We start from the raw sequence: 19,076 nt of genomic DNA, 5'->3' as shown, positions 1-19,076 counted from the left end.
ACAGCACGCTCTTCTTGACCATTAGAAGCAGGTTTGAATGGGGCTGACCTCACATGTTTCATGAACTCTTGAAACTCCAGACTTGTGAAGCAAGATCCATTGTCGCTCAGAACAATGTCAGGCAAACCATGAGTAGCAAACATGACACGAAGGCTCTCAATGGTAGCTGTAGACATACTGGATGACATAATAATACACTCTATCCACTTTGAATATGCATCCACAACAACAAAAAACATCATTCCCAGGGAAGGGCCCACAAAATCGATGTGGATCCCTGACCATGGTTTAGATGGCCACGTCCAAAGACTCAGCGGAGATTCCGCTGGTACTTTACTTAACTGCATGCAAGTATTGTACTGATGCACACATGATTCCAGATCATAGTCAATTCCAGGCCACCATACATGAGCCCTAGCAATGGCTTTCATCATGACAATACCAGGATAAGTGCTATGTAGTTCACGTACACATTTTTCTCTACCTTTCTTAGGCATAACAACATGACCACAGTAAACAATCTGACTGAATTGACAGTTCATCTTTGCGACGGTTGTAAGGTTTGGTCTCATTACACATTCCATAGGTATTGCAGACCAATCACCACTGAGGACACAATGTTTCACAACCGATCAAATAGGATCATGGCTGGTCCAGATCCTAACTTGTTGAGCAGTGACAGGGGTTCCTTCACTCTCAAAAGCATCCATTACTAACAGTAGATCTGCAGGTTGAGGCGTCTCCACCTCAGGTTTGGGCAACGGCAGAAAACAGTGCATCGGCACAATTCTCAGTGCCCAGTCTATGACGAATAAGATAATCATAGGCAGACAATGTCAACGCCCTCCTTGGATACGGGATGATGCATTGGTATTAATACCTTTGTTTTCCAAAAACAATGAAATGAGTGGCTTGTGATCCACTTTTTTTTTTATATCAGTAAGTGAACTGCAACATTGTTATTACCAATTTAAGGGTATCTAAGGTTAAGACATGGCAGGAGAGCTCGGTCACGTGATATGCTCCTCCTGTACCATGTGGGAACTCGGGGACACTTCCGGTGTCCCTGGGCGCTACATGTGTGAGAAGTGTATCCGCCTCGAGCTCTTGACGGTCCGCGTTGCGGAATTGGAGCTGAGGGTGGATTCACTCTGGAGCATCCACGATGCTGAGAATGACGTGAGTATCACGTGTAGTGAGTTGGTCTTACCGCAGGAGAAGGGTCCACAGCCAGATAGGGAATGGAAGACCAGCAGGAAGAGCAGTGCAAGAAAGATAGTGCAGGGGTCCCCTGTGGTCATCCCCCTGCAAAACAGATACACTGCTTTGAGTACTGTTGGGGAGGATGACTCATCAGGGGAGGGCAGCAGCAGCCAAGTTTATGGCACCGTAGGTGGCTCTGCTGCAAAGGAGGGCAGGAAAAAGAGTGGGAGCGCGATAGTGATAGGGGATTCGATGGTGAGGGGAATAGATAGGCGTTTCTGCGGACGCAACCGAGACTCCAAGATGGTATGTTGCCTCCCTGGTGCAAGGGTCAAGGATGTCTCGGAGCGGGTGCAGGACATTCTGAAATGGGAGGGAGAACAGCCAGTTGTCGTGGTGCACATTGGTACCAACGACATCGGTAAAAAAAGGGATGAGGTCCTACGAAAAGAATTTAAGGAGCTAGGAGCTAAATTAAAAAGTAGGACCTCAAAAGTAGTAATCTCGGGATTGCTACCAGTGCCACGTGCTAGTCAGAGTAGGAATCGCAGGATAGCGCAGATGAATACATGGCTTGAGCAGTGGTGCAGCAGGGAGGATTCAAATTCTTGGGGCATTGGAACCGGTTCTGGGGGAGGTGGGACCAGTACAAACCGGACGGTCTGCACCTGGGCAGGTCCGGAACCAATGTCCTAGGGGGAGTGTTTGCTAGTGCTGTTGGGGAGGAGTTAAACTAATATTGCAGGGGGATGGGAACCTATGCAGGGAGACAGAGGGAGACAAAAATGAGGCAAAAGCAAAAGACAGAAAGGAGATGAGGAAAAGTGGAGGGCAGAGAAACCCAAGGCAAAGAACAAAAAGGGCCACTGTACAGCAAAATTCTAGAAGGAAAAGGGTGTTAAAAAAGCAAGCCTGAAGGCTTTGTGTCTTAATGCAAGGAGTATCTGCAATAAGGTGGATGAATTAACTGTGCAAATAGATGTTAACAAATATGATGTGATTGGGATTACGGAGACGTGGCTCCAGGATAATCAGGGCTGGGAACTCAACATCCAGGGGTATTCAACATTCAGGAAGGATAGAATAAAAGGAAAAGGAGGTGGGGTAGCATTGCTGGTTAAAGAGGAGATTAATGCAATAGTTAGGAAAGACATTAGCTTGGATGATGTGGAATCTATATGGGTAGAGCTGCAGAACACTAAAGGGCAAAAATCGTTAGTGGGAGTTGTGTACAGACCTCCAAACAGTAGTAGTGATGTTGGGGAGGGCATCAAACAGGAAATTAGGAGTGCATGCAATAAAGGTGCAGCAGTTATAATGGGTGACTTTAATATGCACATAGATTGGGCTAGCCAAACTGGAAGCAATACGGTGGAGGAGGATTTCCTGGAATGCATAAGGGATGGTTTTCTAGACCAATATGTCGAGGAACCAACTAGGGGGGAGGCCATCTTAGACTGGGTGTTGTGTAATGAGAGAGGATTAATTAGCAATCTCATTGAGCGAGGCCCCTTGGGGAAGAGTGACCATAATATGGTGGAATTCTGCATTAGGATGGAGAATGAAACAGTTAATTCAGAGACCATGGTCCAGAACTTAAAGAAGGGTAACTTTGAAGGTATGAGGCATGAATTGGCTAAGATAGATTGGCTAATGATACTTAAGGGGTTGACTGTGGATGGGCAATGGCAGACATTTAGAAACCGCATGGATGAATTACAACAATTGTACATTCCTGTCTGGCGTAAAAATAAAAAAGGGAAGGTGGCTCAACCGTGGCTATCAAGGGAAATCAGGGATAGTATTAAAGCCAAGGAAATGGCATACAAATTGGCCAGAAATAGCAGCGAACCTGGGGACTGGGAGAAATTTAGAACTCAGCAGAGGAGGACAAAGGGTTTGATTAGGGCAGGGAAAATGGAGTACGAGAAGAAGCTTGCAGGGAACATTAAGGCGGATTGCAAAAGTTTCTATAGATATGTAAAGAGAAAAAGGTTAGTAAAGACAAACGTAGGTCCCCTGCAGTCAGAATCAGGGGAAGTCATAACGGGGAACAAAGAAATGGCAGACCAATTGAACAAGTACTTTGGTTCAGTATTCACTAAGGAGGACACAAACAACCTTCCGGATATAAAAGTGGTCAGAGGGTCTATTAAGGAGGAGGAACTGAGGGAAATCTTTATTAGTCGGGAAATTGTGTTGGGGAAATTGATGGGATTGAAGGCCGATAAATCCCCAGGGCCTGATGGACTGCATCCCAGAGTACTTAAGGAGGTGGCCTTGGAAATAGCGGATGCATTAACAGTCATTTTCCAACATTCCATTGACTCTGGATCAGTTCCTATCGAGTGGAGGGTAGCCAATGTAACCCCACTTTTTAAAAAAGGAGGGAGAGAGAAAGCAGGGAATTATAGACCGGTCAGCCTGACCTCAGTAGTGGGTAAAATGATGGAATCAATTATTAAGGATGTCATAGCAGCGCATTTGGAAAATGGTGACATGATAGGTCCAAGTCAGCATGGATTTGTGAAAGGGAGATCATGCTTGACAAATCTTCTGGAATTTTTTGAGGATGTTTCCAATAAAGTGGACAAAGGAGTACCAGTTGATGTGGTATATTTGGACTTTCAGAAGGCTTTCGACAAGGTCCCACACAGGAGATTAATGTGCAAAGTTAAAGCACATGGGATTGGGGGTAGTGTGCTGACGTGGATTGAGAACTGGTTGTCAGACAGGAAGCAAAGAGTAGGAGTAAATGGGTACTTTTCGGAATGGCAGGCAGTGACTAGTGGGGTACCGCAGGGTTCTGTGCTGGGGCCCCAGCTGTTTACATTGTACATTAATGATTTAGACGAGGGGATTAAATGTAGTATCTCCAAATTTGCGGATGACACTAAGTTGGGTGGCAGTTTGAGCTGCGAGGAGGATGCTATGAGGCTACAGAGTGACTTGGATAGGTTAGGTGAGTGGGCAAATGCATGGCAGATGAAGTATAATGTGGATAAATGTGAGGTTATCCACTTTGGTGGTAAAAACAGAGAGACAGACTATTATCTGAATGGTGACAGATTAGGAAAAGGGAAGGTGCAACGAGACCTGGGTGTCATGGTACATCAGTCATTGAAGGTTGGCATGCAGGTACAGCAGGTGGTTAAGAAAGCAAATGGCATGTTGGCCTTCATAGCGAGGGGATTTGAGTACAGGGGCAGGGAGGTGTTGCTACAGTTGTACAGGGCCTTGGTGAGGCCACACCTGGAGTATTGTGTACAGTTTTGGTCTCCTAACTTGAGGAAGGACATTCTTGCTATTGAGGGAGTGCAGCGAAGATTCACCAGACTGATTCCCGGGATGGTGGGACTGACCTATCAAGAAAGACTGGATCAACTGGGCTTGTATTCACTGGAGTTCAGAAGAGTGAGAGGGGACCTCATAGAAACGTTTAAAATTCTGACGGGTTTGGACAGGTTGGATGCAGGAAGAATGTTCCCAATGTTGGGGAAGTCCAGAACCAGGGGTCACAGTCTAAGGATAAGGGGTAAGCCATTTAGGACCGAGATAAGGAGAAACTTCTTCACCCAGAGAGTGGTGAACCTGTGGAATTCTCTACCACAGGAAGTAGTTGAGGCCAATTCACTAAATATATTCAAAAGGAAGTTAGATGAAGTCCTTACTACTCGGGGGATCAAGGGGTATGGTGAGAAAGCAGGAAGTGGGTACTGAAGTTTCATGTTCAGCCATGAACTCATTGAATGGCGGTGCAGGCTAGAAGGGCTGAATGGCCTGCTCCTGCACCTATTTTCTATGTTTCTCTGTTCCGTTTTGAGTTCAAAACAAAGACCAAACAGGTACTGATGCATATTTTTGACCCCATACACACAGGCCAAAGCTTTTTTTTCTACCATGCTGTAAGCTCTTTCCACCTTTGACAAACTTCTCGAAGCATACGCAACAGGCTGTAGCTTACCCGACTCATTTGTTAGTTGGAGTACACAGCCAACCTCATATGATGAAGCATCACAGGCCAATACAAGACGCTTACACGGAGCATAATGAACAAGCAACTTGTTTGAACAGAGCAGATTCTTAGCTTTCTCAAAGGCTCTATTTTGAGACACACCCCAGACCCAGTTGTTGCCTTTTCTGATTAGCATGTGCAGTGGCTCTAACAAAGTGCTCAATCTGGGTAAGAAATTACCAAAGTCGTTGAGTAGCCCATGGAATGAACGCAGCTCCGTCACATTCTGAGGCCTGGGTGCATTTTTGATGGCCTTGGTTTTTGAATCAGTAGGCCTGATGCCATCAGGAGCAATCTTCCTTCCCCCAGGAATTCAACTTCAGGTGCCATGAAGACACATTTCGAAGATTTCAGCCTGAGTCCCACTTTGTCCAGACGATGTAGGACTTCTTCAAGATTGTTCAAATGTTCAGTAGTGTCGCGACCTGTGACCAGAATGTCATCTTGAAACATGACAGTTCTAGGAATGGATTTCAGTAAACTCTCCATATTCCTCTGAAATATGGCTGCATCTGAACAAATTCCAAAAGGACACCTGTTGTAGACAAACAGTCCTTTATGGGTGTTGATGCAGGTGAGTTTCTTCGAAGTGTCGACAAGCTCCTGTGTCATATAGGCCAACGTCAGATCCAGTTTAGTGAACGACTTTCCATCAGTTAACATGGCGAACAGGTCATCAGCCTTCGGTAATAGGTACTGATCCTGTTTTGAAAATCGGTTAACCGTAACCTTGTAGTCTCCACAAATCCTGACAGTGCCATCACTCTTTAACATAGGAACAATAGGACTGGCCCACTCATTAAACTCGACCGGTGATATGATCCCTTCACATTGGAGTCTGTCAAGCTCAATTTCAACCTTCTCCCTCATCACGTAGGGAGCAGACTGAGCTTTATGATAGACAGGCTTTGCATCAGAATCCAGGTGAATCTGCACCTTGGCTCCAGTAAAATTACCAACGCCCGGTTCAAATAAAGAAGGAAACTTCTTCAACACTTGAGCACACGAAGTGTCATCCACCGATGACAACGCTTTGATATCATTCCAATTCCACTTGATTTTCTCGAGCCAATTCCTGCCAAACAGTGTTGGACCATTACCTGGGATGATCCATAATGGTAGATCATGAACCACACCGTCATATGACACCTCGATTGCTGCACTGCCGAGCACCAGTATGAGTTCCTTAGTGTAAGTACGCAACCTGGCATTGACTGGACTCAGCTTCGGATTCGCAGCCGTGGTGTCCCACAGCTTGTCGAATGTCCTTTGGCTCATTATCGACTGGCTCGCACCCATGTCCAGCTCCACTGATACAGGCCGCCATTCAGTTTCACATTAACGATTATCGGCTGGCTCCTTCCCAAGAATGAATACAGACCATACACTTCCCCCTCGAGTTGTATACCTGGGCCAGCACTGGACTTGTCATCATCAGCAATGTGATGAGTGGCAGCACGCTTGCTCAGTTGTGGGCACATTCTCTGCAGTTGCCCCACTTTCGAACAGCCATTACAGGAGTACTGTTTAAACTGACACTGATGAGGCCGATGATCGCCCCCACAACGCCAACAGGGTGAAATCGGATTCGTACCAGTTGGCAGATTTTGAGCAGCTACAGGTTTCACATAAGCAGTCGAGTAGGCCCTGCAATAAGCAGCTCTGCCAAACGACGACACAATCTTGTTTACAGTACTTGCCGTGGAACTCCGACTCTTCGATTATATTTACCTCAAATTATCATCAGTCATCATGCATGCCTGGGCAGTCGCGATGGCCTTGCTCAAATCCAGCTTCTCTTCAGCCAATAACTTCCGAAGAATCACATCATGGTTGATGCCTATCACGAAGAAATCGCGCAGCATGTCTTCCAACACGTTCCCGAACTTACACGGCTCAGCAAGGCGTCGCAAGTTGCCGAAAAATCCCGACACATCCTGGCCCTCAACACGAACATGCATGTAGAAGCGGTAACGTGAGATGATGATCCCCTCTTTTGGCTTAAGATGGTCACGCACCAAAGCACACAAATCCCCGTATTCTTTGTCCGTTGGACGTAAAGGCGAGAGTAGATTCTTCATGAGGCCATAAATTTTTGGACCACAAACGGTGAGGAAAACTGCCCTGCGCTGAACTGCGTCAGCCCCTCCCTCCATTTGTTGGCCAAAAAATACTGATCCAGGCGGTCGATAAAATCCGCCCATTCCTCGCCATCCACGAATTTCTCCAGAATTCCACTAGTGCCCATTGTACATGCGAACGTTCTTAAGTTACCTCATCGCCAAATGTAATGAATGTAATGACTCAAAAGACTTGTTACTGTAAACTGCCTCAGGTGTGAACCTGATCCAACTTTATTCGTGCCCAAAGTAACCCGCGTGACATGGAACCCGCGCTTATATACCAGTGACCGCGCACACGTGCATACAGTCCAATGACCTCCAACAGTGGAGCCCCCCCGATGCCTGGTGACCCCAAGCATAAATACATAACAGTTGCGAACATTGTGGTTCAGCCTCAGGCAGATGTTAGGGAGAGGGATGGAGTCAGTGACTAGGGAACGGAGTTTATGGCGGGGATTGAAAATAATGGCTTCGGTCTTCCCAATATTTAATTGGAGAAAATTTCTACTCATCTAGAACTGGATGTCGGACAAGCAGTCTGATAACTTAGAGACCATGGAGAGGCCAAGAGAAGTGGTAGTGAGGTAGAGCTGGGTGTCATCAGCGTATAGATGGAGACTAATGCCGTGTTTCCGGATGATGTCGCCAAGGGGCAACATATAGAGGAGAAATAGGAGGGGGCCAAGGATAGATCCTTGGGGGACACCAGAGGTAATGATGCAGGAGCGGGAAGAGAAACCATTGCAGGTGATTCTCTGGCTACGATTAGTTAGATAAAAATGAAATCAGCCAAGTGAAGTCCACCCAGCTGGACGACAGTGGAATGGCGTTGGAGAAGGGTGGAGTGGTGAACTGTGTCATAGCTTGTTTACTTATTCTTAAACAAATATGCTTAATATCACATCAAAGTAGCAATGAAGTTGCAAGAAAAAATTGGCCTAAGCACCCCTGTACCAAATCCTTCTATTGTTCCAATGCAAGTTTAATCCAAAGTAATTAATTTATCTACAGATGGGTGGTCTTCATTCAAGCTTCCTGAATTCAACTCTGAAACAATAACCATCTTGTTAGAGAACAGGTAGAAAGCTCACAACAAATTTGAATCCTCAGGTAAAGAAGAACCAACAGAAACCACCAAGGTAGCCTGGCAGGGAGGGCACACTATACTGTGAAATGGTAGGAAGAGCTTCACTTGTCACTGGATCTTCTTTCGGGATAAACTGTAGAAGCTGGAGTACCTGTTACAATAGATGACAGAAACATGTCTACTTCCAGGTATTATCAATATAATGCAATGTTGAGGTTTGTTGTGCTATATCATATTGGCTTAGAACTGTTCACAGAAATAATATCTGGCCTCTGTCTGACTTACAGTGCTGGTGACATGCACAATTTTTTAAAAGTATTGTGTAACTTCAATTAATTGGATTCGATCCACAATATCTGCTTCAATCAGCATTTTCAGTTCACACACATTAATCATTTATCACTGTGTTACTCTATATTAGAATATGCAAACTGGCATTAATATTGCTCAAGCGAATCGTCATTCCTGGACTACTATTTTTATGCATGACAACAGTCACTCTAAAAATTACCAACACACATAATATCGGCCTCACAATCATTATCCCACAGGGCTGTAATAATTCTGTCTCTTTAATTATGTATATGTTAATTCAGTAGCACTGTCAATCTCTGGAACTCCCTCCCTGACATCAACAGAAAGCAAAATACTGCAAGTGATAGAAATCAGAAAACAAAAACAGAAAAAGCTGGAAATACTCAGGCAGCATCTGTGGAGAGACAGAACTCGGTCAGTTGACCTTTCAGTTCTGAGACCCTTCTAATCAGAGAAGTCCTTAATTTACAAAATGCTGTATACAGTTGATATTAGAATTTCTATTTTACAGAGATGATACAAGGATTTCTGCTTGACTGTACATAATGTGAATCTTTTCACCAGATTGTAACAGAATCTCGATTTGAAACACTGAAATATTCATTCACAAGTACACATCGAAACTTTTAAGCATACAAATTTTGGTGCAAATGATAAATAATGAGTAATGGCACAAGTCAGATTAATGTTGCAAAAATGTTCTAAAAGTTATTTGCCACACCACAAATCACCTAAATTTGTTTTTTAGTAGCCGAAAATCTGAAATTTTAAATGGAGGAAATAAATCCTAAAATAGAGAAAAAAACGTACAGAATTAACTAAGCCCTAATTAATAGGATAGAAGAGAGCTTCGGTAAGTAAGAGTCAGAAAAGAGATTGAATCCTACTAAGTTTAGAGATGGAGTCATGAACTCACTGATGTTATCTGCAAACTAGTGAGTTACTCTGTTTTTCATCTGAAGCGTAACTTGGTGCAGTCAGACGTTCTCAGTCTTGGTTCAAGAGCAGTTCACAACCTCTTTACGTTATTCTGACAATGTTACCTCAACTCCACTTTAGAAATATACTTCTCATGTGACAAATCGATTTGCCACTTTCTTTCCTTGTGGTTACTTAAATTTAGTGTGAAACGGTAACAGATGTTTTATTATGTAGACATGTCTCTCTGGTAGCTGAGATTGCCAAAACTAATTTTATGTAGTACCCTTTAAGAGCTATTAAGGAGAATATTTGAACCCAAGCCCACATGTAAAGCTCAGCGATCTTCACACTGCACTTCTCAGCTCTAATCCAGTCACGGCAAATTTCAGAAGTGAAATTATGATTTGTAAGAATGGTTTACATCAAAATAAGTTGCATTCTAAAGCAGAGAGAGTCATAGTAAGCCGAACACTTGGTGGACCTGCAAAATAAAAATAATTTTTCAAATGCAGCATTGTTGGTTTAATACATGCTAAGGTGATTGAAAACATTTGTAATCTTTGTAACTACCCACAAGTTAAGTTTGAAGCACACAAGACTTCAAAAATAAATACCATGGAGGATCATTGTAACCTAACATGCTGGACAGGAAACAGGCGAGCTCTGGTCGAACACTCATTTTACACCCCACCGATTTTACTCCCCATTGACTTCAGCGGGGTGTAAAATGGGGCGTGGTGTGAAGCAGATTCTGGTCGAACACTTGTTTTACACCCCATCAATTTTACTCCTCTTTGACATCAGCAGGGTGTAAAGTGGGCCAGGGAGTAGAGCGGAGAGTAAAATGGGGCGGGTGTAAAACGGGGCGGAGGTTAAAATGAGGCGGGGATAAAATGGAGCTGAGAGTAAAGTGAGGAGGGGGTAAAATGAGGAGGGGGGTAAAACGAGGAGGGGGGTAAAGCGAGGACAGGTAAAACGGGGCAGGGGGTAAAAGGTGGCGGTGGGGAAAATGGGGAAGGTGCAAAATGGGGCGTGGTACAAAATGGGGTGGGGTGTAAAGCAAGGTGGGGTGTAAAACAGGACAGGTGTAAAACCTGTCTATTTAACACCCAGCAGATTAGGTTAAAATTGCTCTCTATGTATTCCACTACACTTTATCTTTCCTACTGGTAGAGGGATTGACTCAAACATTGTTTTTGCCATTGGTTGTTTTTCGGACAGTGATGTTCCCCAGGGTCCCGTACGAGAACCACTGCTTTTCTTGATATATAGTAATGACTTGGATATGGGTGTACAGGGCACAATTTCAAAATTTGCAGATGGCACAAAATTTGGAAGCGTAGTGAGCAGTGAAGAGGATAGTGACAGACTTCAAGAAGATATAGACATGCTGGTGGAATGGGCACGTGGGAGATGAAATTTAACACAAGTTAAATTTAATCTAGTAGGAAGTGTAAAGTCCTGTCCCCTCAGTACAGATTCACACGACGCATGTAGTGAAGTCAAGGTCACTCTGGACCTGCACCTTTATTTCACAGCTCTGGAATGCTGCACTTGCCTGAGACCTCCTTGTATACCTGTCTCTTGCAAGTGCACCCCTGGTGGTAAGGTATGCTGGTGGTTACAGGTCATATCTTATTACAGTCATGTATAGCATGTTAATATACAGTTATATATAATTATGTAAGATACATGAGAGGAAGAATACAGAGAGGCAATATAAAGTAAAGGGTACAATTTTAAAGGGGGTGCAGGAACAGAGACCAGGGGATATATGTGCACAAATCATTGAAGGTGGCAGGGCAGGTTGAGAAAGCAGGTAAAAAAAAGCATACGTGCTCCTGGGCTTTATAAATAGAGGCATAGAGTACAAAAATAAGGAAGTTATGATGAACCTTTATTCGGCCTGAACTGGGGTATTGTGTCCATTTCTGGGCACCACATTTTAGGAGAGGTAGTGAAGGCCTTAGAGAGGGTACAGAAAAGATTTACAAGAATGGTTCCAGGGATGAGGGACTTCAGTTACGTGGATAGATGGGAGAAGCTGAGGTTGTTCCCCTTAGAGCAGCGACGATTGAGGGGAAACTTGGTAGAGGTGTTCAAAATCATGAGGGGTCTAGACAGAATAGATAGAGAGAAACTGTTCCCATTGGCGGAAGAGTTGCGAACCAGAGGACACAGAAGGTTGTGTGTGGGGGGGGGTGGGGGTGGAGGCAGGGGAGGGGAAGAGGGAGGGAAGGTGGAGAAATGCAAACCATGCAAAAACTATGGGGGCAAAATTGGTTATTTTTATAGCCCTGTTAGCGCTTCCGGCCGGGGGCACAAGGCAGTTTTCATCCAGGGGATGGGGCGTTACCACCTCCAGGGTAGTAGCCCAGGTGGTTTCAGAGGTGATGACCCGGCAGCGTGGCGTTGCATCATGCCCCGTGGTTAGTGCCCAGGCCGCCACGCAACCAGCAATTACATCATCGCCGTTCACACTGACACCCTCACCATGCCTGTGGTGTATGTAGGCACCTTTAGTAATGACTCCACGAGGCAGGGTATGGTGCTTTAACTGTGCAGACCTGCAGTACTTTATTAGCAGCTTCTGAGTGCTGACAACAAGCTGTGTGTTCCTTTTTATACTGGGTTACGTGCCGTGTGCAGGCAACCCCTGGGTCTCCAGCAACAGCACCTTCTAGCGTACCGGTAAGTTGTGTACTGTACAAGGGTACATTCAATGTTGCATGACAGTGTTACAGACATCACACAGTGAACAGGTATGCCTACACAACAATACCGACCCCTTAACCCTCCGTGGGGGAAATTGCCCCACGGGCTGCAAGAGTGGCGCGGGCAGATGGCAATGCCAGCTTCGCTTGTCACGAAGCTGCCGGACATCCGCTCTCGGGGCGTTGTTTAAAGGGAAGGCCTATAGCGCCACAAGCCACCATCTTTGTTTGTCAGGCGACTCGTGGGTTGGCTCGACCTTGGTGGGCCACCATCGTGCAGCCCAGCACTCCGGGCTGCTGGCCCAATCTCACGCTGCCCTGGTGCACAGTCGCGGCCACCAAATGGCCTGCAGAGTGCGCAGCGACCCTCCCCTTTAATCCAAGGGGAGTGGTGTTGTAGCACTCCAGAGCATCCGCGTAGCACTGGACACAGAGCCCCAGTAGCGCTCTGGTCCTCACCTCCAACAGAAGCAGAGCACCGGAGACAGCGTCCACTTCCTTTAAGGAGTAGTAGGCTCAATTCAGCGTCAGGGGCGGGACTTCCGAGCCAGGCACTAAAAGTCCCGGCCCCGGAAGGTTACCGCCCCCAATCAGGGCATGGGCAATTTCGCCCCCAATGTTCTTTATTAGAGGCAAGTATCCAGAATTTTAACATAAACAGCATTTAATGTACTAAAAGTTTGTTAATGTGTCCACCAGGTTAAAACAGACATCTGCTGTTGGAGATATTTCATAACATAGAAAAAGCAATTCCAGTGGTAAGTTTAATTATTTTGTGAATTATTTCATATTTTAGGTGTTTAATTTCCGAAGATGTTCTCCCGATCTGCTGAAGTTATGGCAGGTTATTGGGGAACCCCTGCAAAAATTCTACCCCTTTCATTTTAGCACCATATCCTCAGGTGGTTAAGAAATCAAGGTGGCAGCTGAAAGTAATTTCAAAAACTATTTTGATTTTTGTTTTAATTCATTCATGAGTGTGGGCATCGCTAGCAAGGCCAGCATTTATTGCCCATCCCAGGTTACGCTTGAGAAGGTGGTGATGAGCCGCCTTCTTGAACTGCTGCAGTCCGTGTGGTGAAGGTACTCTCACAGTGCTGTTAGGTAGGGAGTTCCAGGAATTTTACCCAGCAACAACAATGGTCCAAGTCGAGATGGTGTATGGCTTGCAGGGGATCTTGGAGGTGATAGTGTTCACATGCATTTGCTGTCCTTGTCGTCTTCGGTGGTGGAGGTTGTGGGTTTGATTTCATTGATTCCTTGTTTCCTGTTGCCAATTGTTGATTGGTACCCTTTTTCAGCTATTTCGGTATTAGCAGTTTTCCTACCTGCTTGAGGTCATTGATAGATTTTGTACTGCTTCATTGATATTTTATACAACTAGAATTGTTCAGTTGACAGGAATTTGTTGCTTTTTTATGAAGATGATGTTTGAGCCAATCAATCAAGTAGAACTTGCAGTGTACCGATGAGTGGGAATGCTTTTCATGTGGCACATACTTGGAATGAAATGGCTGCAAGACTTAGTTATTTAGATATGTCATTACTGTAGTCAAAAAAGATCATACACTGCTTTAAAATCCTAAAATACCTCTTAGATTACATTGTAGTGAATATTAATGACTGCTATAGTTGTTGAAGTCACAACATATTCATATATCGCTTTACTGTGACTTAGACAATTACATCAGATTTATTACTTTGTATTAGTCTGACAGCACAAGAGTTACTAAACCCAACCTCAAACATGATTTACTGCACACATTATGAGAAAGTTGCCGGTTGGCTTATTTTTAGTCATGCCCACCCCCTCAATAATTGCCTTAATTTGTGTTTTAGTCATTGTGCACTAGTCCAGTAAAGCAGTGTTTAATTCAGTGTAGCAAATGAGAATTGACTGTAATTATACTTTAAGCAGTGTCTTCACCAAAAAAAACATACCTCTGTAAGTAGCATTTAAGACACACTACCACATGAAGGGCATTTCCAGCCATTAATATTTTCTGAAACCTTTCCAGCCACATCATTCTAGTCAGCTCAATCACTTTTGTAATCATTTGCATTCAATCGGCAATATATCGATATATAATAGAATTTTGGAAGACAAACTTTCTATCCCTATATTCAAAATCTATTAACTACAAAATTGTGTATGCCATTATTTCCCACAATGTGGAAAATGATACAAATGAATAGAAAAATATTGGAAAAGTGCATTTGTTATATAATAATTATAATTACTTTATGAGAAATTTGAATGTTAAACGAAACATTGGATTTTTGCATCATAAAATTATTTTCCAACCTTTTCTAACAGCGACAAATGCATATTCAGGGTGCAACAATTATACTCAAGACTGATTAATTGTGACCAGCAGTTTTGAATCAGTTGATGTTACAAGATGGAAAGATTTCAAAATGTATACACTACTAAATAAACTCAAATAAATTTTAGGGGCACGGGGTACAATTTTACGGTTAGTGCTTGTTTTGCTTTTGTTTTAGTAGAAACGCAAGAAGATATTATAGGACAGAGCATCATTCCTGCTCGACTGAATATGATTGATTTTTCTTAAAGAGACACTCATATAAAATAAAACCGACAGAGTGATTTCTCATCTGTGTCTGCACTCACTGAAGCATGTGGGTTAGATCATCATTGAAGCAGGAGGTCATACCATTCTAGGGATAAATGCTTTCCAGTTACTGGAGCGTAGCATAAACAATCCATACAACATGATTGTCTGAATCATCCAACCATAGCCAATGAAAATAAAATCTAACAATGGCTTTAACTGTTCACTAAGCAAGTCTGAGAACTAGCAGATGTTGTGTTCATACATTATTTGTTTGTGACAGCTCACAGGACGGACATTAGGACCCTGTGCAAACTATTCACAGTTGCTGTATTCATTCTGGTTCATGCCAGTTTGGGGACACCATTTTGGGGGTTGTATAAAAGCACAGTTAAGTTACATTTCTCCTGGCCCAGTTTGTCAGTTATTTACGTGTACACAACTTAATTTGGCGATGAGGAAGACCCAAATTAACCTCCCTACCCCACCGCCTTGCCTCTCCACACCCGGGGACCCTCCAAGTCCATGGCCGAGATGGTTAAAAGTTTTCTGCATATAGCACAGCGAATCGGTTAGACGATAACAATGTAACACCAGCTCACCGCCGTGCAAAACTTATCCACTGCCTCAGCACCGAAGGCCAACGCATCTTTGGCCAAAACAGTAAGCGCCCTAAAGAAGTATTTTGGGCCAAAGAAAAGTATCGTGATGGAGAGATACCAATGTTGTCAAAGGGGGCAAGGGAACAGGAAACCAATCAAACAGTATATCATTTCATTAACTGAACTGGCCGCTACGTGTAACTTTGGAGCACTTACAGAGGAAATGAACAAGGATCAAATTATTGAGAAAAAAACGATTGCCACATTCAGGAATGCTTGCGAATGGAGAATGACAAAATGTCATTGGATAAAGCAACTAATTTGGCCATCCAAATCGAATCAGCGCTTTCAGATTCAAAAGCGATCAGATCCCCTGTTCCCCCTGTGCAGCTAAAGTCCATGTGCAAGGCGTTCGTCTAAAGCAGAAATTACAGCAGAGACCCAGGGCTAGTCATAAGCTGCCCACTACGGATCGCAGGCTTAACTTCCGCTGCTTTAACTGTGGGGACAAATCACACTCAGCAAAGAATCCTAACTGCCCTGCACCTGGGAAGAAATGCTCTGCATGTGGTAAAATGAAACATTTTGTTCGTGTCTGTTGCTCTTCGCAGCATATTCGACATTTACAATCTATATTAATGACTTGGAAGAAGGAACCGAGTGTAATGTAGCCAAGTTTGCTGATGATACAAAGGTGGAGGGAAAAGCAATGTGTGAGGAGGACACAAAAAATCTACAAAAGGACATAGACAGGCTAAGTGAGTGAGCAAAAATTTGGCAGCTGGAGTATAATGTTGGAAAGTGTGAGGTCATGCACTTTGGCAGAAAAAAATCAAAGAGCAAGTTATTATTTAAATGGAGAAAAATTGCCAAGTGCCGCAATACAGCGGGACCTGGGGGTACTTGCGCATGAAACACAAAAGGTTAGTATGCAGGTACAGCAAGTGATCAGGAAGGCCAATGGAATCTTGGCCTTTATTGCAAAGGGGATGGAGTATAAAAGCAAGGAAGTCTTGCTACAGTTACACACGGTATTGGTGAGACCTGGAATACTGCGTACAGTTTTGGTTTCCATATTTAAGAAAGGATATACTTGCTTTGGAGGCAGTTCAGAGAAGGTTCACTAGGTTGATTCCGAAGATGAGGGGGTTGACTTATGAGGAAAGGTTGAATAGGTTGGGCCTCTACTCATTGGAATTCAGAAGAATGAGAGGTGATCTTATCGAAACGTATAAGATTATGAGGGGGCTTGACAAGGTGGATGTAGAGAGAATGTTTCCACTGATGGGGAAGATTAGAATTAGAGGGCATGATCTTACAATAAGGGGCCGCCCATTTAAAACAGAGATGAGGAGGAATTTCTTCTCTCAGAGGGTTGTAAATCTGTGGAATTCGCTGCCTCAGAGAGCTATGGAAGCTGGGACATTGAATAAATTTAAGACAGAAATAGACAGTTTCTTAACCGATAAGGGAATAAGGGATTATGGGGAGCAGGCAGGGAAGTGGACCTGAGTCCATGATCGGATCTGCCATGAACGTATTAAATGGCGGAGCAGGCTCGAGGGGCCGTATGGCCTACTCTTGCTCTTATTTCTTATATTCTTATGTTCTTATATGGACAACCCCAATAGTGATGAACTCAGTATGGTTTACACCGTTAGTGACATTTCGCATAGTGGTTCAGGCAAATTCAAGGACCGTGAGATAAACATTGACGGTACGCCCTGCTGCCTCCTCATTGACCTTGGAGCCAAAGTCTCCATATTGAGCGAGGCTGTGTAGGAAACCCACTTCATGCACTATTAACTGCAGCCCGCAACTTCCATTCTACATGCGTAGTCCAACTCCAAAATTGAGGTACTTGGAGTCATGGCTGTCCCGATATAACACAAGGACAAAACATTGGAGAACTTTTCCTTTTATGTCGTGAAGGGACGAAGCCTTATACGTGTTGACCTTTTTGACAAGCTTGGATTCAAAGTTTATGACCCAACTGGCACACCTGTGTATACGGTGGACTTTGACAAGCAGTATCCCTCAATTTTCACAGGGTTTGGAGTGACAACAAAATTCTGCCATCATCCCCGCGTTGACCCTTCCATCAAACCGTACGCAGCGAATTCGCCGTCTCCCATTCGCGGTTCGTGACCAAGTATCCGCAGAATTAACACGACCGACAAAAGGCCAGCGTGAGTCGGGGAGGCCCAGCGGGAGGTCGAGAGGCAGAGCGGCAGCGTCCCAGGCCTACAAAAGGTCAGCGTGAGTCGTGGTGCATATTGGTACCAATGATATAGATAAAAAAAGGGATGAGGTCCTACGAGACGAATTTAAGAAGCGAGGAGCTAAATTAAAAAGTAGGACCTCAAAATTAGTAATCTCGGTGACGTCACAGCCAAAGGGGTAAGTGATTGGCTAGTGGTTGGTGAGTAGCTTTTCTTTTTCTTTTTTATATCAGTAAGTAACCTGTTAACATTGTTGTCGCCAAATTAAGTGTATCTAAGGGTTAAGTCATGGCAGGAGAGCTCGGTCACATGATATGCTCCTCCTGTACCATGTGGGAACTCAGGGACACTTCCGGTATCCCAGACGACTACGTGTGCGGGAAGTGTATCCGCCTCCAGTTCCTGACGGATCGCGTTGCGGAATTGGAGCTGAGGCTGGATTCACTCTGGAGCATCCACGATGCTGAGAATGACGTGAGTAGCACATGTAGCGAGTTGGTCTTACTTAGGTGAAGGGTCCACAGCCAGATAGGGAATGGAAGACCAGCAGGAAGAGCAGTGCAAGGAAGGTAGTGCAGGGGTCCTCTGCGGTCATCCCCCTGCAAAACAGATACACCGCTTTGAGTACTGTTGAGGGGGATGACTCATCAGGGGAGGGCAGCAGCAGCCAAGTTCATGGCACCGTGGCTGGCTCTGCTGCACAGGAGGGCAGGAAAAAAAGTGGGAGAGCAATAGTGATAGGGAATTCAATTGTAAGGGGAATAGATAGGCGGTTCTGCGGCCGAAACCAAGACTCCAGGAAGGTATGTTGCCTCCCTGGTGCAAGGGTCAAGGATATCTCGGAGCGGGTGCAGGACATTCTGAAATGGGAGGGTGAACAGCCAGTTGTCATGGTGCATATTGGTACCAATGATATAGATAAAAAAAGGGATGAGGTCCTACGAGACGAATTTAAGAAGCGAGGAGCTAAATTAAAAAGTAGGACCTCAAAATTAGTAATCTCGGGATTGCTACCAGTGCCACGAGCTAGTCAGAGTAGGAATCGCAGGATAGCTCAGATGAATACGTGGCTTGAGCAGTGGTGCAGCAGGGAAGGATTCAAATTCCTGGGGCATTGGAACCGGTTCTGGGGGAGGTGGGACCAGTACAAACAGGATAGTCTGCACCGAGGCAGGACCGGAACCAATGTCCTAGGGGGAGTGTTTGCCAGTGCTGTTGGGGAGGTGTTAAACTAATATGGCAGGGGGATGGGAACCAATGCAGGGAAACAGAGGGAAACAAAATGGAGACAGAAGCAA

The sequence above is a fragment of the Pristiophorus japonicus genome, chromosome 1 (assembly GCF_044704955.1).
Source record: "Pristiophorus japonicus isolate sPriJap1 chromosome 1, sPriJap1.hap1, whole genome shotgun sequence".
Classification (NCBI taxonomy): Eukaryota; Metazoa; Chordata; class Chondrichthyes; family Pristiophoridae; genus Pristiophorus; species Pristiophorus japonicus.
Note: the sequence above shows the minus strand (reverse complement) of the source record.